The sequence below is a fragment of the Sus scrofa genome, chromosome 8, assembly GCF_000003025.6.
Source record: "Sus scrofa isolate TJ Tabasco breed Duroc chromosome 8, Sscrofa11.1, whole genome shotgun sequence".
In the NCBI taxonomy this organism is placed as follows: Eukaryota; Metazoa; Chordata; class Mammalia; order Artiodactyla; family Suidae; genus Sus; species Sus scrofa.
The window spans coordinates 113713893-113739309 of NC_010450.4; the positions used below are offsets into that span (position 1 = coordinate 113713893).

At 39.8% G+C, this 25417-nt stretch overlaps 1 long non-coding RNA gene across 1 annotated transcript in view; it reads right to left on the minus strand.

The window, feature by feature from the left end:
- LOC100738196 overlaps positions 1–25417 on the minus strand; it is a 286079-nt gene that overhangs the window by 174700 nt on the left and 85962 nt on the right. The window contains exon 6 of the long non-coding RNA XR_002346834.1: positions 14093–14178. This is a non-coding gene — a long non-coding RNA (uncharacterized LOC100738196). The remainder of the gene's footprint in view (positions 1–14092; positions 14179–25417) is intronic.

Below are 25417 nucleotides of genomic sequence, written 5' to 3' on the forward strand. Positions count from 1 at the left end.
TTCCCTCGGAGGAAGGAAGATTTCATCCTGCCTTAAGCGGTGACAATGAGGCAGTTTGCGAGTAGGTCCAGAGCAACCCCAGCCTAGAGAGCCTGCTGCCCGCTTGCTTCCCTTCTCAACAGTTAGACAGACCTTTGGAAATTTTCTGTTATTTTCCTAACCCTCGATCAAAACCACATGGTTGGGAGGATCTATTTCAGTTAGCCCTTTTCTTCAAAGTTAGTTAATTCTGTAGTTAAGAGTCTGAAGCCAGACTACTGGGTTCAAGTGCTGGCTCTTCTCACCTACTATTCAAATTCTCTCTACCTCAAAAGGGAGATAATAAATAGTATACACCTCACAGAGTTTCATAACGTTTACGTGAGCTATGTATGTATAAATGGCTTTTATAATGTCCACCAACTTTCAGAAGGTATTTAGGAAGGATCAGCCAAAACAATAACAAAAGTATCTTTATCTCAAGGAATTATACCCTGAATCAGTTATTCTCAAAGTATGGTCTATGGACCAATCGTGTCACCTGGAAACTTGTGAGAAATGCAAATCTGTTGAATCAGAAACCCTGAAGGTGGGAGGGACCCAGCAATTTGGGTTTTAACAAGTCCTCTAGGTAATTCTGATAAACGTTATGGTTTAAGAACCATCATTCTAAAATGTCGGGTTTGGGGGAGGGGTTTAAGCCATATCTGTATCGTGGAACACCAGAAAACCATGTTCTTTATGGGGCAACATGAATTGTTGACACAGAATTCCATGCATTTTACTAGTGGAAAAATATGCCCATAGTATTTGTGTGAGGTTTTCTGTATCTTAAAAAATACAGATAGAATTGTTTTCTTTTACATCACATTTCCAAAACAAGGAAAGCATCTGTTTGCTACTAGTTCAGTAGCACTGAGAGATTAAATAGTAGCAGGTGTCAATATTTTCATTAAAAATATGGAGGAGAAAAATTCAAAATGGAAAAAATCCTCTTATTAAACTCACTCTATAATTACAAAATGGGACTTAACGCTCTATGATTTAACTTTAGCCATTTTTTTCATTCATTTATTCACCCAGCTAATGTTTAATGAGCATTGACTTACATTGTCAACTGTGCTGAGCACTTGGAATTCTAGTGAATAAGACTGGCAAGAGGATATGCTCTGTCCATTGATCTAAGGTGATCTATCCGCAGAAAATCACTGTCCAACTTGTACCGTACCCATGTTGCCAAGTCACTGGGCAGAGTTTTCAGAAAGAAACAAGCCATTACTGTTCTTATTCCACCTGGATCCAGCACAAAGCTTTCTCCAAAGAAGAAAGACTACTATCCTGTAGCATAAACCAAGGGTTTCAAATAGGTCTGAGGTCAATTGCAGCCAGTTGGCGGTGCCTGCTGGAGCACCACTTGGAGAAAGACTCTGAGACAGTAATCTAGTTGGGCAGGAAAGAGTGCTCCACACAAGAAGAGCCATCATAAGCGTTTTTATATTTGTGCCCCCTGGAGAGCCTAGCCTTTCTTTTCCTTTGGGACATGGGAAGCTATTTCTCAGCATTTCTTGGATTATAAAATCATACCCTTTGCCTTGTGTCTTCCTGAGGCTCCTGATATTTTGGCCTTCTCCTTTCCCCATGTACTTTCTCCTCTAAGCACAGCTGAGAATGGCCTCAAATTCAGTCAGTGAACTATGCTTCCTGATGTAGATACATTAGCACAGAATGATCTTCTCTGTGGTGTTTGGGCTGAGGCCCCAGTGCCCACCCCTACTGCTTTCTTCCATTGGCTTCAGGACGCACGGCTATTTCCCACACAGTGTGAAACAGCAGGATTTATCTCCCTGAATGAGAGAGCACACACTTTCCCCTTTGCTACCTGGCTGGCATTACACAGATGTGAACAAATGGCCCTTCACCTCCCACCTCCATGTCAAGCAAACTTTGGAATAAACATAAAGAAGATTCCCACTCAAGCTTCATGCAAGAGAACACAGGAGGACACAAAATCGGCATTACGTTCAAGAATCCATTGGTTGGGCTGGTTCTCCATTTGCTCTACAATTAAAGAGGTGTGTGTGGCATTTTTAGATTCTTCTCTATTTGCTTACATGACTCTCTTACCATGAAACTGGACTTAAGAGCCATTCTACTCATAGCTCAAGGGAGGTCTGAACCAGATCAATTTAGCTCATGTGGTCATCTAGAGCTACAATTTGGAATGTGGTGTAGAAAACCTGTTCCATGATTCAAATGACAAAGACCTTGAAACTCTGAAAAATTTTTTTTACAACCCATTTCTTTCAAGAATAGCCAATATGTATACATTCCCAGGAGAACTTTCAATTAGCTCTACTGAGAACAAATGGAGATTCTATTTATCCTGATTTACTAAAGACAGTAGAAATAACTTTTCTTCCCCCCACAAAAGTTATTTTTTTCCTCCTCTTTCCTCATGTTTTGCTTCTTTAGCCCATCCAAATAAGCTCACCATACTTTCTCATCACCTGATTATTTTCAGGTATTATTTGGATTTCTGAATTTTCTTGGCCTTTCTTTCTAAATATTTGTTTTCTTTAAAAGTTTTTCAGGTGTCTCAAATATACTATTTTGTTTTGTTGGCTTTTTAGGGCCACACCTGCACCATCTGGAAGTTCCCAGGCTAGGGGTCGGCTGAACCAGAGCTGTGGCTACTGACATATACCAGTCATAGCAATGCTGGATCCTCACTGAGTGAGGCCAGGGATCAAACACACATCCTCATGTATACTAGTCAGGTTTGTTACCCCGAACCACAATAGGAACTCCTCAAATATGCTATTTTTAGGCTCTTGTTTTAATTTTCTTTCCACTCATTAAAAAGTGCATATATGTTCTGGAATTATCTATTCTAAACCCCACCACAAAATGATGCTTACAACTTTTGAAAAGTTGTAAACTGGAAATCATATCAATGTTTCCCATAAAATAATTAATTGTAAGAACTATTAGGTCTTTATTTGATTGATTCTAATTCTAGACCTCTGATTAAAAGATGGCCAACTGTGACATCTGATTAAAAGACGGCCAACTCTCGAGCCTAATAATAAGAGATAAAAAGAGTACTGTACATTAAATTAAGTCACAGATTACTGTTTCCATAATAATATCAGAATTGTTATATCTCACCAGAATGCAGAAGTGACACTGAAGAGTAAAACTCACAGGCTTACTTTTTTGTTGGTTTTCCTCCCACCTTCTTTTAGAAAACAATGAGCAGGGAGTTGCCACTGTGGCTCAGTGGTTTACAAACCTGACTAGCATCCATGAGGATGTGGGTTGAATCCCTAACCTCACTCAGTGGATTAAGGATCTGGCGTTTTCATGAGCTGTGATGTAGGTCACAGATGCGGCTCGGATCTGGCATTGCTGTGGTTGTGGCTGTGGCTGTGGTTGGCAGCTGCAGCTCCGATTTGACCCCTAGCCTGGGAACTTCCATATACCTCGGGTGCAACCCTAAAAAGCAAAAAAAGAAAAGAAAAAAAAAAGAAAGAAAGAAAGCAACAAGCAAAGACAAAGGGGAAAAGAGGGAGTAAAGGATGAGCATCATGAAAATGCCATGAACCATCCCTAGAGAGTTAAAAAAAAAAAAAAAAAAAAAAAGGCTTTGTTGGGATTTTCATGATTGTGGACATAACACACCATGTCCATTCACTGGTTCTAAGCACAGTTTTTACAGCCAGTCATAAAATGGAAAGTAAAGGTTCATTGTGAAACAGTTGGCACATATTTAACAAAGGTAAGACAAGCTGGCACCACTATAATTTACACCCATTAGCATGGGGTTCAGGGGTGATCCTATGTAGAGGGCACAGCTAGTAAAGAACTTCAAAGAAAAGAGAACAAATTATGAAACGTAGATTAGTATAAGCTGTTTATGTTTTCAACCATGGTGAAACTAAATTTAACTTGCCAACATTAGCAAACATCACTACTGGTTCATATAAATAACCCAGCAGTTCTCTAAATGGATAGAGATTTCACACGAGTTTTGTCATAAAAAAAGACCCAGTCATCATATCTAAAATCTACACTGTTTTACTTTTAAAAGAAATGAAATGTTAACTCTTGAAAGCACTTAAGAGAGGTTATCTGTCAAATCTACACTTGTAAAGATTTTCCTTGTGAAGAAAGAATAACTGGATCCCTTTGCCTTATAATAACTCTTCATATTTCTCAAAATGGGAATTAACTGGCTCCTTAATCCTTCCTTTTACAAGTAAAACAATTCCATCCCCATGAACTTTTTCTTGAACAACCCATTTTCTATATCCTTGGTTATCTGGTTACTTTTCTCTGGATCTTTTCCCCACCCCTACTTTTCTCTCAAAATAAGAGTGGTTAGGACTCAATCAAATTTCTTCCAAACCTCACCCAGAAGCATTTCCACTACTTCTAACTCCTTGTGTTTTTTTTTTTTTCTTTAGTTTAGGCAATTCTATCAACAACATAAACAGACACTTCTGAATTCCTGAGACATGAAGCCAAGATGGCAAGTAAACCTCTAAAATCACGACAGCACTAATCCCCACTAAGTGTACGGAGGGTCTGCAAACCACATGAGCTCCTCTGGAGAACATGACCTTTACCTGTAAACTAACAGCTTTGCTGTGAGATAGGCTCTCTGCTCATCTTAGGTCTGGCCCTGAGAGCTTATACTGTAACACACAATATAAAAGTGGGGGGGGGGCAGTGAGCAGAATGCTGTGATGAGGGTATGAGGATACTGAAATCACTTGCTTTTTCATGCATTATTTTAGTCGTGAGAAAGTTGGATAAGTCAAGCTCTTTCTGAGACCCCAGAGATCAAAGAGAATTCAGTTAAAGGCGAGTGTTTGAAGAGCAACAACTATTCTATTCTTTACCAGAAGGTCTGTGAAATGTAGGTTTGGCATACTTATTTCTGTCATTCTTATTCATATTTCAAATATCAGGGAAATCTGTTGAAAATATCGATTTGACCCTTAACATTTGGATGGCATTTTGCTTCAGGGCAGCAGACGGCACCGAGGGGCAAAGTGAAGGTATAGCTTTATGTTATTCACTAGTATCACAACAGTCACACCAGCCATGCCCCGCAAGTTAGGAACAACATTTAAAAAACATAGCTGTGAATGCTTCATAGTCCAACTAAAACTGACACTCGAGTCTCTTTAACCAGAAGACTATACCTCAGAGTTGAAAGGCATACTGTAAATCCACGATTTGTAAACCTCTACCTACTTCTTCAGCACATATCCCTGCGTGCCTTACTACCCATGGGCAGCACTTGAGAGCTAGTGAGAAATGAGAACCTCTGGCCCCACCTCAGAGTTATTAAATCTGCATTTTAACAAGATTTCCAAGAGATCTGTATGCATATTAAAGTTTGAGAAACACTGCTTAATAGATGTGTGTGTATATATATGTATATACATATATATATTAATGTGTGTGTGTATATAAATGTAGGCTGTAAAATGACTTTGTCCTCTTAAGTTCCCTCACCAGGAAGTTAAAAACACTAGTTTAACAAATATATAGCAATTCCAACTCTCTTGTAAAGCCACTGGAAAAGCCTTCTGTTTTACAGGACGGCCTGTTTCACTAAGGCCAGGGAGGGAAAAAAAAAAAAAGAGTTAAAAGACAGCTCTTGGCAAAACATCAAATATTCCCTTCCGTGTCTTACCTTGTCTAGTGAGGAATCTCCCTAGAATTTGCTCCTTTATTTCATATATTTTTCTACCATTAAGAGTCTCAAAAAACTTCAAAGGAGGACCAGGTGCTCTAAGATTAGCCGCTGTTTATTATTTTAATTAATTTACTGAAAGAGTTTAGTTCCCTAGCAGTCCTGAGGAGATTCTAAACAAGGCTGGAAGAAACAGTAAGCAGCCTACATGCATATTCACCCAAGATCAATTCCACTCCACAACTCACAGCAAGTGAGCCTGAAAAAGGTGGGGGAGGGAGAAGATTCTAGTATGAAAGTTCTTGGAACCTTCTTTCACTAGTTCAAATTAACACCAGGATGGAACTGTGGGGCTCTAATGTGAGGTGAACTACCTTTCTCTGATGCTGCATGACTTCCAAACCAGCCTGTGGTTTAGTTTTCCATGATGTCAGGCACTGGGCAGAACCTCATGGATAGAACATTTTAGGAATAGAGGCATGGATTCTGATGGAAAAGGGCAGATACCTGAAGACTAGGTTTCAAAGGATATGGGAAATAATTTCTTACAATTTCATGTTATTTTCATCAGAGACACAAGAGCAATGGCTAGCAATTCTTGCTAGTTTCCCAACCCAGCACTTTCAAAAAAGTACTTATACATCTTCAGGCATTTTAAGAAATCATTTGTAAATGGGCTCTTACAAATGTTTTCTTTTCTTGTTTTCTCCACCCAGCATATACTATATAGCAGTAACTGCAGAGAGCAGTCCAAAGACAAGTCCTAAACATAATTCTTTAGAGTAGTGCTTCCTTAAAAGTGGACCAGAGGCCACCTGTTATCAGAATCACCTAGAGTGCTTGTTACAATGCAGGCTCATAAGTCTCCAGATCCACTAAATTAGAATCCATGGACGTTAGGTATTAGAATCTACATTTTTAACAATCCCCGGGGTGATGTTACATGTGTACTACTGCTTACAGTTTAAAATCAGTTGAAGTTTGGATTATGAGAGCACTCCAGCCTATGCAGCATTCCATAACTATCTCCAACATTTAAGAAAGGGTATGAGTGAGCCTGAGGTATCTTACCATCTTGGGAATCTCAACCAGCTGAGGTGTGACAGGAAGTATTAGGGAAGAAAGCAAAGTATGTCAGTGGATATATGCTGATGATTTACATTGAGGATTGATGGATCTCCAACCAAGCTCCTCTCAGTGAAAAGATGTTTCCGCAATCAAACTATAGCACCAAGCAGGTTCTCTCAAACTCTGGGATTAGAACAATCATTGTGGGACAGAAGTGGTACTTCAGCTAGCTGGTTTCTAGAAACTCCTGAAGGAACACACAGCATTCCAGTTAGGTATCTATCAGTCCCTGCCTGAATTCACTTTGTAACTGATTGTTCATATCTTGGGTTGTTTGGGATTGCAGTGCCACCAGAATTATGCTCCCATTTCTTAACTTCTATGCTGAGAAATGGTTAAATTAAATGATTTACATTTTCCCTTCTGGATGAGTAACAGAGAGTTCTGGTTGAGTACGCCTTTTCACCAAGCTCTAAATTCACCATGCTCTTGTCACATTGCTGGTGTTTCTTTTGTCCTCCCCAGTAGAAAAGAAATATTTAAATAGTAGAATAAAAAGTGATCCAGAAAGAGAACCATTACAACACTCAATGTTTATAAATGAGTATTAATGCATATTTTAATTTAAGCTCCAAAGACGACCAATGAATCAACTTGTACACATTGAAAGCCACTTTTATAGTAAAAGAGCTCTCTTCAAACTCTGTTTCTTACAAGCGTAAATTCAGTCTTCCAATGAAATCAGCAATGATGTTACAGATTTCTGGCCAGGTTTTTTCCACCAACCCATACACCCAGCCCTGATTCATAAGCCATCATCTGGACACCTACATACTATGATTAACAGTTAACCATCTAATGTTTCACTTAATGTGAGATTTCCTCTTTGAGGGTCTGTATTTAAAAAAAAAAAAAAACACAAAGAATTAAGTTTCTCTTCAAAGGAGCAATAAAGGAATGCTATGCTTGGCCCAAGAATTAAATGATTTCCATCCTCATGGAAAGCAGACAGCCATAGGTATGTGACCAGGCTCCTCATAGGTGACCATCAATTCTTTTTCCCTAAAACGACTGACTGTTGCCCCTATAAACTGCTCAGAATCAAGCACACTTAGAATGAGGTAAGCTTCGCATTTGAATGGCAGAAAGTGAAATATGAACTTTGAGTGATGTGTAGCCACGCTCACATTTTAACCCTTTGTTCTTTGTGCTCTCAACATCATTGACATGCGAACAGAGATTTATTCTGGATGCCCACTCTCCCACCCCCGCAAAAAAAATTTCAGTCATTCCATAGAACGACATGTTCAGTGTCTGGTATTTCTGGGTCTGAAGTGTCCAGATCATTGGCCAACTCATTTAGAATGTTTCAACACAATATTGTGCGTTCAAGTGACAAAAGGATAAACAGTGTGTGCCAGCTAGTCAAAGGTAGGAGGAATGGCTCTTTTAAACAAGCTTTGTGAATCACACAAGCACAGTCAGATGGCAGAGAAGAAGCTGCTGCCTGAGCATTCATGAAGCTACGGGGAGACAAGGAGAGGGCTTATTCCAAGGCCCTATTGCTCCCAGGAAAGGTGTATTTGGTCTCATGGGTCATCAGTTTATGAAATTACTAAGCACTTGTCTGCCCTTAATTTCCTAGAGGACTGGTAGGAAATAAAACAAAAGATCATCACTGTTTAATAGATAAAAAATAAAGAAGTTTTCAAATGAATTGAAAGACTTGCCTCGAGTTTTGTAATCATTCTATGCTGAGCCTAGATTAAAACTCAGAAGACAGGGACGCCTGGGAAGAGATGGAGAGTGTGTCCTCGGGGCCCACACCTCATCAAACAGGATCTCCCACCATTCTTACAAGAATCCTATAAAGTCTTCTTATACCCATTTTACAGATGAGGAAATAGGTCATTTGGCCACCTTCACACAGTTGGGAAATATCAGAGACAGGAATCAAACACAAGTCCTCTTTCTTCAAAACCCATGCACACTAAGCTTTAAGTCTAGTGTTTCTCCTAGCATAGTATGCACGCACTCCTTCAGATAGTACCTGGAAGAAAACTTCACTACTGCAGTAGTTCTCAGACTTAACTCTGAGTGAGAATCACCCTGAAGCTCGTTAAACTGCAAAACTCACAGCCTCCCCAAGGGCTCTGAGTCAGCACCACCCAGGCGATTCCGAAGCAAATGTTCTGATGGTCTCACCTCAAGAAACACACTAGAGATGAAAGTGTAATTAGCGCTACAAACCCACTTCACAGGCCTTCTCCTTTTTAAATAAACTCAAGTACAAAAAGGGGAGGGATTTTAAATCCACACATTATATTTAAAAGTTCACTTTATTTAAAGAAAATATTAAAGAAATGATGGCAGAGGTGGTGGCAGATCTGCCAAAGATTACGGAGGTGGTACCAGAAAGAGTGGTGATCTGGGAAACCCAGAGACTCACTGCTCTGAGACTGAAAGGAAAAGGACCTGCTTCTGTTTGCCCAGATACAGTAATAAGCTGGGGAGCAAAGTCTTTCTGGGAGCTCTGGGCCCTGTGCTGCTTCCAAGCCCTGATCTCACCACTGGGGCAGCTTGGGGTAAGGACACAAGAAAAACCACTGGGGTCCAGTGAGGAGGGGTCCAGCGAGCAGGGCCTTCTCTCCTTGTGCTGAAGGCAGAAGGAAGCATCCTCCCCCCGGTCTCCCATCGTGGTCCAGCAGCACCGAGGGACAGTGCAGTCTCCTCAGCCTCTCTTGGCTGGGAAGGGTTCCTGACCATTTCAAGTCAAAGACCAATTTGATAATCAGTAAAAACTTTGCACCCCTTTCCCAGAAAAATGTTCATATATACACACACAAATGTGTTGTTCTCTTTCACTGGCCTCAGGTTCTTCAAAGTTCATCCTCAGACTCCAATTGAAGAACCCTTTTTTATGACAACTAAGAGTTTATTCCAGCTCCTGGCAATTTTCTTTGAATTCAGCTTAGCCTTCCTCTGAGTAAAACACTCTAAACAGGAGCTCTTTATCTGGAGTTCACGGTTCCCAGTCGGGGGAGCTGGGGAGGGGTGTCAAGAGGTGTAGATAGACCCCTTGATCCTGACATCCTCAGATATTGCACATTTCATCAGAATATTGGAGCTCAAAATTCAGAAAGTTTTTCTTTCTTTTTTTTTTAAAAAACCACTTTTATAAATGTAAATAAAACACAGATAACAGAAGACACTCCCCTAAAAAACAAAAGCATGGCATAGCGAATTATTATCAAGTGAACAGCCTGTGACCAATACTCAGCTCAAAAAAACAGAACTTTGCCAGCCCCCCAGCAGCCCCTCCAATGTGCCGCAGCCCATCACAGACCCTGCCTTTACTTCTAAAACAACCACTTTCCTGAGATTAAGAGCAATTATTTCCTTGTAATTCCTTCTGGTTTTATCACCCAAGTGTCCATCCTGAGAAAATGTCATTTAACTTGCCCATTCTTTAAAATCTGATATATTATTTTCAATCTCCTTTAATCTACCAATTAACCTCCATGCCATTATTTTTCCTCTTATAATTTATCTTTTGAAAAAATCTCAGGCTATTTAACTATAGTGTTTCCCACAGGCTGGATTTTGTTGATTGCTTACCCTTGGTGCAATTCGTTACATTACTCTGTCCTTGGTATTTCCTTCAAATTGGCATGTGGATCCACAAATTGGATCAGATTTAGTCTGGCAAAGCTCAAATGGTGTTGTGTTCTTCCATCAAGTGGCATATAATGTCTCATTTTTACTCCTTTTTGATGTAAGCAGCCATTGATTCAATGCCTGGGTCTATTCATTCACTAGAAGCTGCAAAATTGTGATATTCTAATTTTATCATTTTGTTTTTGTTAGCTGTAATAATTTTATTTATTTTTCTTTTCTCTTTATTTTATTTTATTTTTTTTTAATTGTTATTTCCCCAACCACTATGGAGAATAGTATGGAGGTACCTTAGAAAACTATACATAGAACTACCATATGATCCAGCTGTAATAATTTTAAAAGGAGATATACCTAGTGATATGATTCACAAAGGAGAAGCAAATAAATGCTTGATTCTCCCCTTCTACCTACCCAGTTTTTAAAGAAATGAATTAGTCCCTGTTATCATCAGAAGGTGACAAACTAGTGATATATGTGATAAATATATAATTATATATATACATAATTATACAATAAATATGTATACACACAATTATATTATATATATACATAATTATATTATATACACATAATTATATAATAAATATATACATATATATGTGTATATATATCTCCTCCCCCCACAGATTTAAGCATGTCTGATGGACTTTAAGCCTTCGCAATTCTTCTCTATTTTGAAGCTCAGATTGGTCAGTGGGAGCCTTGTCTTTAGTTTGGTCTGAAGTCCATTAGACATGACCCTACCAGTCTTTGTCAGCTTCGTTGCTATCTGGTATTACAAGGCTTTCCACGTTCATCTTGTTTTATTGTTTGTGCTTTTTAAGGCCACACCTGTGGCATATAGAAGTTCCCAGGGTAGGCATCGAATTGGAGCTACAGCTGCCGGCCTATGCTACAGCCACAGCAACACCAGATCCAGGTGCATCTGTGACCTATGCTGCAGCTTGCGGCAAGGCCGGATCCTTAACCCACTGAGTGAAGCCAGGGATCCAACCTGCATCCTCATGGATACTAGTCAGATTCATTTCAGTTGTGCCGCAAAGGAAACTCCAGAATTTTTTTTTTCTTTAAAATTCAGTAATTTTACAAGAATTTTTCTTGTTGTTGGTCACTTGGGGTCCATAGTCTAAGGTTCACAGTGTGCTTCTTAAAACGTACTTTTGGAGTTCCCTAGTGGCCTAGATGTTAGGGATCTGGTGTTGTCACTGCTGTGGCTCATATTCCATCCTTGGCCTGGGAACTCTTCCATGCTGTGGGGATGGCCAAAAAGAAAAAGAAAGAAAGAAAAGAAGAAAAAAAGAAAATGTAGCTTCAATTTTTTTTCTATTTCTAAAATATTTTCTGGAATTTTAGTATCGGTTCTATTCTTGTCCATTGGTTTTCTTCTTTAGGGATCCTATTTATTTGCATGTTTAAATTTTCTTTGTCTAGCTTCAAATATTTGTCACATTGTCTTCAATCTTTTTTCCTCATTTTTTTTAATTTAAACATTCTTCTTTTCACCATCTATTTCCCTTAAGAAATTATTTCTTATATTTATTCATTCTTGCTTTTCTTCTAATTTAATCTTTTAATTATTTTTGACACCTATTCCCTGATTTCTGGGTCTTTCAAATTGTGTATTTTTGCTGTTCTTTCATGTTTTGAATAATTTTCTTAAAATATTTGGCTTGTTTTGAAATAGTAAATACTGTTTTTATCTTTTTTTTGCAGATGTCTTTCTGGTATGTTTTATTGCCTGTAGAAATGTTATTCTGCTCTCATTTCTCTTTTTGCTTATAGTAACTCTGTATAGGATTTGACCTCAATAATTTTCTGTTGCCAATTATTATGTGAAATTATCTTCCTGGCCTTTCAAGAAGGCTTTTGGTTCATACAACTTTTTTTTTTTTTTTTTGTCTTTTTGTCTTTTGTCATTTTAGGGCTGTGCCTGCAGCATATGGAAGTTCCCAGGCTAGCGGTCAAATCAGAGCTATAGCTGCTGGCCTACCCCACAGCCACAGCAACTCGAGATCCGAGCCGCGCCTGTGACCTACACCACAGCTCACGGCAAGACCAGATCCTCAACCCACTGAGTGAGGCCAGGGTTCGAACCCACGTTCTCATGGATACTAGTCGGGTTCATTAACCACCGAGCCACAATAGGAACTCCCCATACAACTATTTTAACTTCACAAAGATCTCTCCTCTCTTGTTTTTGTAAATTATTTAAGCATATATACACACACACACATATATGACAGCTACAAATACAAGTACGGCTATGAGTAGTCCTTAAAACTGTCAAAGTCATCAAAAACAAGGAAAGTCTTAGACTGTGTTATAACCAAGAAGAGCCTAAGGAGACATGATAACTAAAATGGAATCCAAAACCAGGAAAGGTATATTAGGTGAAAATAAGGAAACTCAAATAAGTATAATTTGGGCAATAATATATTAATATCAGTTCATTTGTTATAACAACGCTATTATACTAATATGTTAAATGTGTTACTAGTGGGGAAACAGGGTGGGCAGTTCATGGGAACTCTCTGCACCATCTCCTCAATTTTTCCCTAAATCTAAATCTGTTCTAAAAAATAAAGTCTATTATGTGCACACACACACTGCAGCTTGCTATCTAAAATTTCCTGGCTGTTTTCCCCACCTATCTACTTTTATCTGAACCTATCGTTCCTTTGTCTCTGCAGTGTGAGGCCCTGAGCTGGAAGAGAGCTCTGGTGAGTCAGTTTCAAGAGCTCACAAAGGCTAAACTGCTCCAGTCACTTCAAGGCTTAACATGGGGCCCTTGTTTCACCAGCAACTGAGGTGCACAAACATCTGACAAGATCAGCTGTTGTTATCAAGTTGACCTGTTTAATCTAAGCTGCATCTACTTTGAGGTTCTTCAATTCTCATATTCATCAAACCCAGCCCCACTGCTTCCCTGTTTCCTCTTACATAGATGTCAGAAGGTACAGGTTTTGTAGCTCATATTTTAGAATTTCACTGGTTTATCTTGTTTCTGGCTTTTCATATGTATTATTCATGGATCCATGAATTTCTGGGTTTATGATCAAGTTGCTCAATTTTTTTCCGCTATAGTTTAGGATACTGAGCTTTCATATATATATGAATTCTATATATACACACACACAAAATATATATTCTGTTTCTTGTATTATATATTTATACAGCCTTGTTGAGATATAACTCATATAGGATACAATTCAATTCACCATGTGCCTTTTGTAGGGAATTTCGAAAGACCCCCCCAAATCATGCAGCCACCACTTTCCCAACATTCTCAAACCAAACTTCAAGGCAGTCATCAACATCATAGACTAACGAGCTAATGAAGATTTTATTATAGTAGATCCAGTGGCTCATTTAACTATAGGCAGGCTAGAATGTGTTGTGGGTGGTAGAGATATGGTGCTGTATTTTGCTATGTGTTTAGAAGTGGAAACTCTAGGGCTTCCTGCCACAAGTGGTTTATAACCAGTTCACAATTATTGACAGTGCTATGATGGCAGCTGAAATCCATCCATCATCCCAAAAATCTCATTAATTTTACTTTGTTGCCTGAATTTCTCCTAGTTGTTGGGTCTTTGAGGAGTAAAAAGAAAAATCCAAAACATACACAAAGTGTAATTTTGTCATCTGCCAGGGAGTGCATACCTGTGTGGGATTTTCCTCCTCTCACCCAAGAAACTCAGCTGTGCCCTGAAGGAGGGAGCTCACAATGATGCAAAACCCAGGTGACACTGCAACAAAAAAACTCACTGTGAAACGATATGCCTCATTTCCAGAGGTTCATTCTCAAAAGTTCTTAAAACAAACAAACAAACAAACAAAAACCCCTAAACTCTCAAGGTCTTATCTGAGGTTCTTTCTAACTCCCATGATTTGGCGAGCACACACAGACTATATTTTTGGCCCAGGTTTCACAAGCCTGATTCTACTACTGTGATAGACACTTTTCCTAGGGCCTGCTCATACAACAGTCTATAAACTGATAACTAAACAAAGTTAAACTTGTTAGAGGGAATTTTTTTTTTAAAGGTTAGAAGAGATTTACTGAATACACTGCTAAGGGAAGCAGTAAGCAGGGGAGCTCATCTGCCCAGGGTGGTGGTTTGGGCTCTTTTTATAAAGGAACTAGCTTCAGACCTTTCCCTCTCAGTTCCCGTCATGCAAACAGATTGAAACATGGCAGTTTTGATTGGCTGATATTCGAGGCTGCTCATTAGTCAGCTGGAAGTTAGCAAAAAATGGCTTGGGTATAAAATGATTTCCACGTTACCCCCCTGATAGATAGACAACGCCTAATCTTTGGTATTTAGGTAAAGGTCTCATCTTCTATTGCTGCTTGGTGCTGAGCAGGGACAACGTGTTGGCCCTACCTAGGAATGTCCGTCCATCAAGGGTTCTGTGTGCAGGTAAATTGGAAAAGGAACCGTTTTGGTAAATTAGGAGTGGTTTGAGTAAAAATCTTCCGAAACTTGGTCTAAAGGGCTCAGAGAAAGTGGAGCTTCCAGTGAAACGGGTTGGAAACCCTCCTGGAGCATCACTTGAAGATGTAATTGTTGGCTTCTGGAAGAAACTGGATCGGTCCAAGAACTATTGTAACCAGGGGCCCAGGCAAGGTTAAGAAGCAGGTTGCACTTGGTAACAATTTTGATCATGGTGCAGAATCAGCTTGGGGTACACTGTCCAAAGGAATGGAACCACTTGGCATGGTCATATATATTCTTGTCCTCTGCCTTTGAGAACAGCTGGTGGCATCAAGTCTGACACAGCTTTAAAACGAAGCAATACAAGGACTTGTCTGAAATTACACCCATGTCACCTAGTATTACCTTCAATATCTGAACCACAGCTACTCCACTGTGACTTCTTTTGGCCACACGCATAGCATGTGGAAGTTCCTACGCTAGGGATCAAACCTGCACTGCAATTGCAACCTGTGCCATAGCTGCAGCAACACCGGATCCTTAACCAGCTGTGCCACAAGGGAACTTGTCAGAGAGACTCTTTGGGCAAAGTGCTAAAAGGCAGCCAAGGAGAGGAAGTACAGGGACCCTCACATAATCCATAGCCTGGGGAATCAAGCCCTAAATAAAGGGCAATAGGCTTCGTGATATTTTATTTTAAAGCTGCAACTAGACCCTGTTGGAATTAGACAGCGGCTCTTTCTCCCCAAAACATTTTAAGGATGAGGCCACCCTCAGAATGCCACCCTAACACAAACTCATCCCCATACACACCACCAGTCATGGTTTGTTTTCTTAAATAGCAAAAGTTTATTTTATTTCACTGCTCCATCAAAATTATTTATCTCATTTATCATACAGTTCCTGCCTAGTGTGTTTTGCCAGAACTAACATGCATGAAAATTATGTTAATGGGCCTTGGACTGGTTTTAATGTACTTCGTATAATCAAGAAACTAAACAAACAGAAAGGGCCCTGAAAGGTACCCATTCTACTTGGAAGAACCGCTTGCTCTTGTAAGACACGTTTTTGAGGAGACTGACTGCCAAGGATCAAACCACCAGCAGTGCCCTCAGAAAAGACCTGTTTATTCAAAAAAGAAAACAGACTTATCACCGTGCACCACTCCATCAAGTGCCCTAGGTTTCCGTTAACCAGTGGTGGTTTCATGGAGAGAGACTGGGAAGTGATTTGGAAAGGATTCTTAACATGGAAACTGACCCTCCTTGAGAAAAATTAAGTTTTGATTTTTTGAGAAGAAGCCAGCTTAGGGAAAAACACCCATTGCTTGAGGAAATCAATGTGTGTATACACAGGGATGTCACTATAATGCTGGCCTGGTGGTCTACTTTCAAAACACACTGACGCAGGGAAAAGCCATAGTATAATAAAGAGGTCTTTCTGCTACTTCTGAGAAATGAGTATCCTAGGACTTAGTACAAGGTGAACCCACGTTATAATGACTTTTCCTCCATAAATAGGTCTTATAGAAAAACTCCATTAAACTTGATAAAGAGCTGAAACTTTGGGGAGTAATTTTATTTTTTTTTATTTATTTTTTATTTTTTGTCTTTTGTCTTTTTGTCTTTTGTTGTTATTGTTGTTGTTGCTATTTCTTGGGCCGCTCCCGCGGCATATGGAGGTTCCCAGGCTAGGGGTTGAATCGGAGCTGTAGCCACCAGCCTACGCCAGAGCCGCAGCAACGCAGGATCCGAGCCGCGTCTGCAGCCTACACCACAGCTCACGGCAACGCCGGATCGTTAACCCACTGAGCAAGGGCAGGGACCGAACGCGAAACCTCATGGTTCCTAGTCGGATTCGTTAACCACTGAGCCACGACAGGAACTCCTGGGGAGTAATTTTAAATAGCGTTATGATATTGCCTTGAATATTTATATTTATATGCTATTTTTAATAAACAATTGCAAAAAAATTTCTTGACAGCCAGGAATTGGGCTAACTCTGGGATATAACAACTACCAAAAAACCCCACAAACCCATATTTGCAATATTAAAAGAATGCTGAAACCAGATGAAATCTATGTCTAAAATGAAAACACACTGATCTGCTATTTTTAATCATTTAAATGATAGTATCAGATGGACTGACTGACCCATCAAACCTATAGAAGTGGACAAAATACATGATCTCAAAAGCACTTCAAAATGTAAAATATGGAACTGTCATTCTTGTCTCAGACACCATTAGTGTCATTTCTATACCAGTGACAGAAGGACCTTTGTGCATTTCACAGGAGAAATGGTGTCAGTTTCCAAGATTTTTTGTCTTGTTCTGTTAAGTTTTTATCTAATCTCTCTTCCAATGAGAAGAATAATTTTGCTTCCTGAAGAAGAAGACGGCAAAAATACAGCTGGATGTCACCAAGCTCCGAAGAGTAGGCTGCACCTGTGAGATTAGGCCATGGGGCAGGCTGTGAAGCAGGGCCCTGGAGACTGCAGGCTGGCCAGGACTTGAGCAAAGTGGGCGCCTGTAACATGATATGAATTCAATAAAGCACCTGCCCAGCGGTTCAACCACAGCTAAAACTCGGCAACTGCAACTATTATTTTTTTGACTCAAATTAAATAAAGCTTTGTCCATGGAAATAAAAATGTATATACCTGAAGAGAGGTGGCACATTAAACTTATCACTTATTTTATACTTCAACTCAACATATGAGTCACATTATTTCTTTACTTTTTGTTATAATAGGAGCAGCTTAGGATGGAGGGAGAGCAGGTGCAGAGGCAGCAGCAGTGAGGTAGAGAGAAGGGGACAAGTGGTGAGAGGGCTCCTGGGGAGGAAAAAGAAAATAAACCCTGAAGGGGTGAAAAACAGAAATAGAAGTATAAATAAAAATAGAAATGGAAGCCAAAATTTTTTTTTTTCCCAGGGCTGCACCCATAGCATATGGAAGCTCCCAGGCTAGGGGTCAAATCAGAGCTACAGCTACCACCCTATGCCACAGCCACAGCCACATCCACGCCAGATCCGAGCCGTGTCTGCGACCTACACCACAGCTCACAGCAACGCTGGTTCCTCAACCCACTGAGCTTGGCCAGGGATCGAATCTGCATCCCCGTGGACACCAGTCAGGCTTGTTTCCACTGAGCCACAATGGGAACTCCTGGCAGTCAAATCTTAACCATACATTTTCCCCTTAGGCATTTCACTTATAGTCAGTCCTGCAGGTAGAACAAGATAATGACCCATCTCTACTCTACTCAACATTGTGATAAATACTGGGTCTGTGAGTAAGCCACACTTTTATTATTATTTTATTATTTTTTTTATTATTATCTTTTTTTAGGGCTGTACCCATGGAGGTTCCAGGCTAGGAGTCTAATCAGAGCTACAGCTGCTGGCCTACACCCCAGCCACAGTAACATGGAATCCAAGCCGTGTCTGCAATCTATACCACAGCTCACGGCAAAGCCAGATCCTTAACCCACAGCAAGGCCAGGGATTGAACTCGCAACCTCATGGTTACTAGTCAGATTCGTTTCCGTTGCACCACGACAGGAACTCTTTTTTTTTTTTTTTTGGTAAGCCACATTTTTAAAAAGATGTTGCACAACTGTTGTACGTCCAAAGAATATGACTAGGAAGATGAAAATCATGCAGGACCTTTGAGGAGACTAAGTATGTTTAGCTAGAAATAAGATTTAGCAGAAGCATGATAATTAACTCAGAGTTTGTAAAGGGGAGGAAGGCAGATAAAGATGCACATTTACAAGTGTTACCATGGACCAATGAAAGGATATAAATTCAGGATCTATGTTGAGTTTTCTAATATTCAGAATCACCAAAAGAGAATTGAACTGTTTCACAAAATAATGAGGGCCCTATCTCTGGATGGATTCAAGAGTCAGCTGCTTAGTACTCATTAGTTTTTATGGAAAGCAATTACACCATTAAGAGCTCTCAACTGCAACTGACAAAAACTATTTTAAATGGCTTAAACAAAGAGGAAATGAACTGGTTCAATGTAATCCAGATTCAGCACAATTTTAGGATCAGATGCTCCAATAGTATCATTAGGGATCTATATCACTCAGTTCTGTCAGCCTTTGTGTTGGCTCCATACTAAGACCATGGCAAAGGTGACAGCCTACAGCTTCAGTCTCACACTCCACCAACTAAGCAACAGGAGTGGAGTTTCCTATTTTGAGACAATACCAGCAACTGCTGGAATTTGCTCCAGCTTGGGTCAAGGGCCTCCCCCTGAACCTACTGCTATGGCCATGGGAGAGAAACAATCTCATTAGTCAGAACTGAGTCATGTGCTCACCCCTACACAGATCTTGGCAGTCATGGGCAAACAGCACTCTCTTTGGCCAGGTCTGGGCCATGTGTGCACTCTTAGAGCAGGAGAGGAGGGTGGATGTGGAGAGATCAACTATTTCTCCCTCTTAAACCATGCAGACTTAGAGCTGCCAAGGGAGAATCGAGATGCTATTAATCAGTAAAAGATGGAAGAGTTACAGAGCAGACAAAGATAATGGCTATCCTTTGATAGGGTTCTTTATAGGGTAGAAGAAGACAGACCTACAAAACTTTTATGGCCTTTTTCAGTTAAAATATCTTTGTTGCTAAGTCACACGTGCTAAGTCAAGAACTAATATTTATTTTAGATGGAAAGCCAAACTTTTAGTTTCTTAATCCCATAGATATTCAGTAATACTGACACAGAAAGTGAACATTCAAGGAGGAGCCTATTATTAACTTCCCTTTGTAAGATGCATGAAGATAGAAACTAATAGTGTGCTGGGAGAAGGGCTCTCTGGAAAATAAAGGCTTGATGTATAGTATCTGCCAATTTCCATGGTGTAAATACTCCCATGACAACCAATTTCAAGCACTCAACAGGAGGTCACTAAACAGACTTGGGAAGAGATGTGTGTCGCTTCTGAGTTGGCACCATCCAGCTCCAGCACATTTCATAAGACAATAAATATTCTGAGCCTGTGAAAAATAATCTCAGATGATAAAGTCCAGGGTTTGTTTGTTTTCTTTCTCATTTCATTTGATTATACAGTAAGGGACTATGGATTTAAGATATGGCATAGGAGCTCCTGCTGCAGTGCTCAGTCCTATGGGATTGGCGACATCTTGGGAGCACTGAGATGCAGGTTCAATCCCCTGCCTGGCACAGTGGGTTAAGGATCTGGCATTGCCACCCACAGCTACAGCCTAGGTCAAGACTGCGGCTCAGATCTGATCCCTGGCTCGGCAGCTCCATATGCTACAGGGTAGCCAAAAACTGAAAAAAAAAAAAAAAAAGAAGAAAAAAAGCATAAAATATTTAAATTAAGTATGTAAATTTCCTTACAGTGGATACTATTCACCATCACAGTGGATTTTTTCAACATGGTATGGAATTTCCTAGTGAGGTCTTCATAAAATAATCCTCACTTCTTACGGTTTGATTTCAATGATCTTGAAGGAAAACAGAGGCATTGCTAGATGGTGGCTTATTATGATGCCTCCAGACTTGTTTGAAAAGCCTAAGCCCCCCCTCCACCTAAAGAATTTGTATACTTTTAGCAAAAATGAACCAAACCTAATGGGAAGTAAAACAGGTCTCTAGTAGTTTATCAATGACTTGACTTGTTTGTAATAAATACAAAAAATCCCATAAAAACAAATATAACTGTATGGATGTCACATCACAGGCATTTAACAAGGGAAGTGACTATGAGCAAGCGGCACAGAAAATCGATAGGGAGTCGTTCCTCAGAGTGTGTAGATATGTAAAGGTACCTCTAGCACAGTTTCATATTATGTTTTCTCCCAAAAAGCTTCAGTTCAAACGCTGAGCATCCTATATACCCCAGGTAGACAATGGCATTATTTGAAAGGAATTCTGCATATTTCAAGCTTTTCAATTACTCATATTTCAAGTTTACTCTATTGTAAAATAGAGTACAGCTAAATATATACTTCTCAGTTTTGTTTTATGGTATTCCATTGGAATTTTAGAAACTGATTTTGCCTCACCATCAGCAGCCTCAAATATTTAACCATTTTGAACTGTGAAAAAGACCATTTCGATGTAACACTTGGAAAGAGTAATAGTGTGGAGCCCTTCCTCTGTCCCAGGCACTCCTTTATTTAATATGGGTCCTTGGATACATTCAGTCAGCAAACAGTATCACACCAGACTGAGGTTTGCAGGCCCAATATGTGGGTTTCAGGGGGCATCCAAACAAATGAAGCCGAGCTGAGATGCACAGAACAAAAGAGTGAGGGAGAAGTGAGGTGGCCCAGGGAGGCCAGAGGGAACCCATCCTGTGCTCTGGAGCTGCATGGGCTGCTTGCTCTACTTCGCAGGTCAGAGACAGAACAACTAGAGAACAGCCTTTTGAAAATGAGAAATCTGAATTTTAAAATATGTGGATTTAAAAGAATTCTGTGGGGAGGCTATTTTTAAGAAAACCATAAAGCTAAGAGACCATAAATGAAAAGGTTGATCTATTGAATTTGTCTCAAAATTTAAAAATTCTGTAGGAAAAAAAGTGCTACAAATAAAGTAAAAAGACAAACCTGAATAAAGCTTTCGTAATTCATACTGCTTGGTACAAAAAAGATCTCTTATAAATCAGCAGAAAGGAAAGGGAAAAGAAAAGAGGGAAGAGAGGAAGGAAGTTAAGAGAGAGGTAGGGAAGGAAGAAGTAAGAAAGTCAAAAAGAAAAATAAGCAAAGGAGAAAACTGAAAACTATCCCATAATTTTATATACATCACCCATAATTTAAAAACATAAATACTGGAGTTCCTGTCATGGCTCAGCAGTTAACAAACAAGACTAGCATCCATGAGGACCCAGGTTCAATCCCAGGCCTCACTCAGTGGGTTAAGGATCCAGCGTTGTGGTGAGCTGTGGTGTAGGTCACAGACACAGCTTGGATCCTGCATTGCTGTGGTATAGGCTGGCAGCTATAGCTCCGATTCAACCCCTAGCCTGGGAAAGTCCGTGTGCCTCAGGCACGGCCCCAAAGAAAACAAAAATAAATAAATAAATAAATACATAAATAAATATTACTTATAATTTTTAAAATGTAAATTTACACAACAATGAAGTTCTTTTTTAAACCTGCATATCTAAAATTAAAGCAAGTATGTCAGCAAGTGTGTGGTGGGAGATAAATTATGCAACTTTCCTCAAGGACAATTTGGCAAAATATCAAAATTTAAAATGCATATATTCTTTGACTCCACAATTTGACTGAATCTGGAATCCAGAAAAATAAATGAAATTATGATTCTGAGTAATGAAGAAGCAAACCACCAAAAATGAATACTATTGTTCTTAGATGATTGATAATGTAATGTATAATATGAGAGAATGTAAGCTTTCTTAGACTGGCCTGATGGATAGCAGATCTACTTAGAAGAATATTTAGGAGCAGAGCTAATAAATCTGAGCCTACTTTGATCTGTGACTTGCTTGAATTGATTTTGCCCTTGCCAAACCCCCACACTGATCATCCTGTAGAAACCAAGGCTACTCAACACCCAGCATATCACACAGGTTAGCAAGCTCTGTACCAGGGCCCAGGGAGGGGAGAGTTTAGTGTGAGACAGGGTGACAGAAAAAGCAAATGCTATGTGCCTATACAGGGGCAGGGGCAGGGGTGCGGGGGCGGGTGCAGGGGTGCGGGGGCGGGTGCAGGGAGGAACGGCTTCATAGAAGAACATTACCTGCATTGCGGCTTAAACAACAGGAGAAATTGGAGAGCTGCAGAGAATTGGAAAGGACATTCCAAGGACAGGGAATAACGAGACCCAGAGCCAGGAATAGGCAGGAAACTATGAGGCTTAAAGATAAATCTAGAACATATCGGAAAAAGAGCAATAACATTCTTGGCACTAATATACATCCATCAATAGACCAAAGAAAACAAAGCTCCTGGGTCTCAAAATACCTTATATTGGTGTGTCTTAAACTTTACACACTTAGGACTCACCCTCCATATTTTTCGTTGTACTGGCCAATAGACATATTCACTCTAAAGTTTTCCTTTTAAGTCTATTCCTTTTCTCTTCAGCCTTATCTTAATAAATTTGTACAAAATAAAAGATTTGGCTTGTTATAAATAGTTCTAGTACATGCTAAGTAAACACATAGCCAGTAAAATGTTTTTAAAATTTATTTGTATAACACCTCATGCCATATTGTGAACCAACAAAGGGATACATATTCCACCTAGAGAAAGGCAGGTCATCAGAGACAGTCCCTTCAACTGGGCAATGTGAAAGCTGTCATTTATTCGTGTTTACATCACAAATGACAACCTAGACCAAACATGTACTGTGAAGTTGAATACACCAGATGGCATTTTAAACGGTGCTGAAGCATAACTTTATATACTACAGTAGAATGAGAAGCTAACTTTTTTTTTTTTTTTTGGTCTTTTTTGCCATTTCTTGGGCCGCTCCCGCAGCATATGGAGGTTCCCAGGCTAAGGGTCAAATCGGAGCCGTAGCCACCGGCCTACATCAGAGCCACAGCAACGTGGGATCCAAGTCATGTCTGCAACCTACACCACAGCTCACGGCAATGCCGGATCCTTAATCCACTGAGCAAGGCCAGGGATTGAACCCACAACCTCATGGTTCCTAGTTGGATTCGTTAACCACTGAGCCACAATGGGAGCTCCGAGAAGCTAACATTTTGAGGGTAACAATTATGTGCAGACTGTGTACTAGTTATTTAAAATATCCTATGAATTCCTGTAAAAATGTACAATGGAAAGGAATCTGAAAAAAAAGTGTGTGTGTGTGTGCATATATATATATACATATATATATATGTATATGAAAAGAATCTGAAAAAGAACATATATGCATATATACATACACACCCAAATCACTTTGTTCTTCATCCAAAACTAACACAATATTGTAAATCAATTACACTTTAACTAAAAACTATCTTATGAATGGACACAGAATTTTCACAAAATCAAATAATTTAACCAAGCAAGTAACCTCCTAATGCAAACACCTTCATAGTTCAAAACCCTTACAACCTGATATTAAATATCATTTCAAAGTAGTTTGGGCTCAGTTTTGACTTCCAACCTTTGAGGAAGGTTGTTGGATCCCACTTAAAAGGATGACTATCCTCTAAGGAGGAAGGCCACAATACCACAAGAAACAAGAAAAAAAAAATACAACTATCAATTATCTTCCAACATTTACTAAAGGAGGAGAGGTTTCAAAAGAGTGTGCCAGCTGGCTAGAGTCGTGGCGTGCCTTCCCCTTTATCTGTTCATTTGCTTAAAGTTCATGTATTCATGCTTCTCACTGGCATAGTTTTTTGGGTGACCAAGACGATTTTTACCTATACTACAAATGTGTCAGTGCGGACCTTTCTTCATGGAAACTAAGCCTTGCATTGGTCACAGAAAGGAATAAGGGAATCATGGCTGTCTTTCCCTCTTGGTTAAATGGCTATGGTTTGGGGGATCTGGACTGAGTCTGTTTCTATTTCCCTGTTTATCCCTAAACCGTACAAAACCCCTCTTCCTCTTCATGCAGACAAATGAGGCTGAAGTGGGATAGGTCTGAAGGTACCAGGTGAAGCATGGTATCAAAAGTATATTCGAAAGTTTGGGAAATAGTCCTCACGACGAAAGAAGTAAAGGAATTTAGATATATTGTGCCTTAAGAGAAGATGGTTGAAGGCAGAGATAGGGCTTTATTCCCAAGAGAAAGGGATGACTATTGACAGGTGGATGACAAGGATCAGTCAACCACATGCATAGGAGTGGGGCCACATTGAACTTCACAGGAGATGCTTCTATAAGCAGCAACTCCCCGACTGCCTTCTAGAACACTGTCAGTGTACAAGAGGCAGGGCAGCAAACAGTGTAGCCACACAGACTCTGGAGCCAGACTCTGAGCCTTGGTTTCCTTACCTGAAAAGTAACAGTAATAGTGCCCACGTCATTAAGTTTTTGTGAGGACTATGTTTGTTACTATATGTAAAATGCTTGAACCCGGTGTCTGGCACATAGTAAGTGCTACCTGTCTGCTATTGTTGTTATGCTTTGCCAGTATTATATTAGCTCTAAGCACTTGCTCTATATTTCCAGTAAGATAGATCAAGAAGTTTGGAGATTAGGTTAAAGTGAGGCAAGATGTTGAGTGTAACGAAATTTGATATTAAGCAGGATGGGAACTTTATTCTTTGGGGTTGGCCCATTTCTGTTGTTGTTTGAGAAAGCATTTCCTTTCTTTTCTTTTCTTTTAATATGAGGCAGCATTTCTGAGTTGGTGTGAACATAGTTCTTTCTAGAGAGTAAAGTGCATCCAGGATGACCCGCTAAGTTCTTCACACCGGCTAATTTGGTATCAACAATGTAACCACGCTAGCCTAGGATAAAGACACTGTTTCCTAAATGTTGCTCACGAGAAACATCTCTTGTCAAGATCTATGTTGTTTTACTCGCATGCATATGGCCGACAGATCTTTGCTGTCCATTAGTCAATAAACATGTGT